The sequence below is a fragment of the Pteropus medius genome, unplaced genomic scaffold (assembly GCF_902729225.1).
Source record: "Pteropus medius unplaced genomic scaffold, Ma_sr-lr_union100, whole genome shotgun sequence".
NCBI classification, from domain to species: domain Eukaryota; kingdom Metazoa; phylum Chordata; class Mammalia; order Chiroptera; family Pteropodidae; genus Pteropus; species Pteropus medius.
In genome coordinates this window covers 2511397-2512395 of record NW_024352783.1, presented here as the reverse complement: position 1 = coordinate 2512395, position 999 = coordinate 2511397, and positions in this window count along the sequence as shown.

The window sequence follows — 999 nt, the reverse complement described above, 5'->3', positions numbered from 1 at the left end:
CTCATCTGTAAAAATGGGGTTATCAGTAATACCTACCTCAAGGTTATTGGGAAGAGTAAATGAGTCAATATACGTAAAACACTTAGAACTGTGCCTGGCGTGAAGTGAATTTCAGTAAATGTTAGCTATGACCATCATTATTCATTCTACAAACCCAGGGAACATTATTGGCAAAAAGATGGGAAAGACCTAATCCTGGCACATGAGGCAACTGGGCAAGTTGCTATCAGAGAAGCAGAAATGAGGGGCTGTAAGATCCCTGGAATCAGAGCAGCTATCCCTACTCGGGAGGATTGGAAGAGGCCACGCTGGGTCTTGAGGGTTAACTAGGAGATAGTCGTATGAGAGCTGGGAAAAGGCCTTGCACCATGTGACTGAGGTGTGGGAAGGGAGGCCGAAATAAGGCAGGGAGGGTAGCTTAAGACCAGACTGTTCAAGACTAGATACATTATACTAAGTGTACAATTAAAATAAAATAAAAGAAGCCTTCCATATGTGCTGTTCAGAACTCTGTCCTCAAAATATTCCTAAGCTAGGCTTTCCTTTTCCTGCCTACTCTCAAGGTCCAGTAGAATTTCCTCTTTTCAAAAGCATAGCTGGAAGGTCACAAGGAAAGAGTCACTTTTTCTGGGCCCATTCACTAAAACTTGTGCCTTTTCAACTGTTTTTAAGGTATATATTGACATGACAAGCCTTAAGACTATTATGAAAAAGATCTTACAGGAAGTAGAGTGAAATATACAGTCAAACCATATGATCAGATCATAAGCCTCATCATTTTTTAAAATATTTTTTTATTTTTCAATTATAGTTGGCATATAATATTGTATTTGTTTCAGATGTGCAACATAGTGATTAGACATCATATATAACTTATAAAGTGATCACCCCAATAAATCTAGTACCTATCTGACACCATACATAGTTATTACAATATTACTGAGTATATTCCTTATGCTATGCTATACTTTACATCTTCATGGCTATTTTGTACTTCTC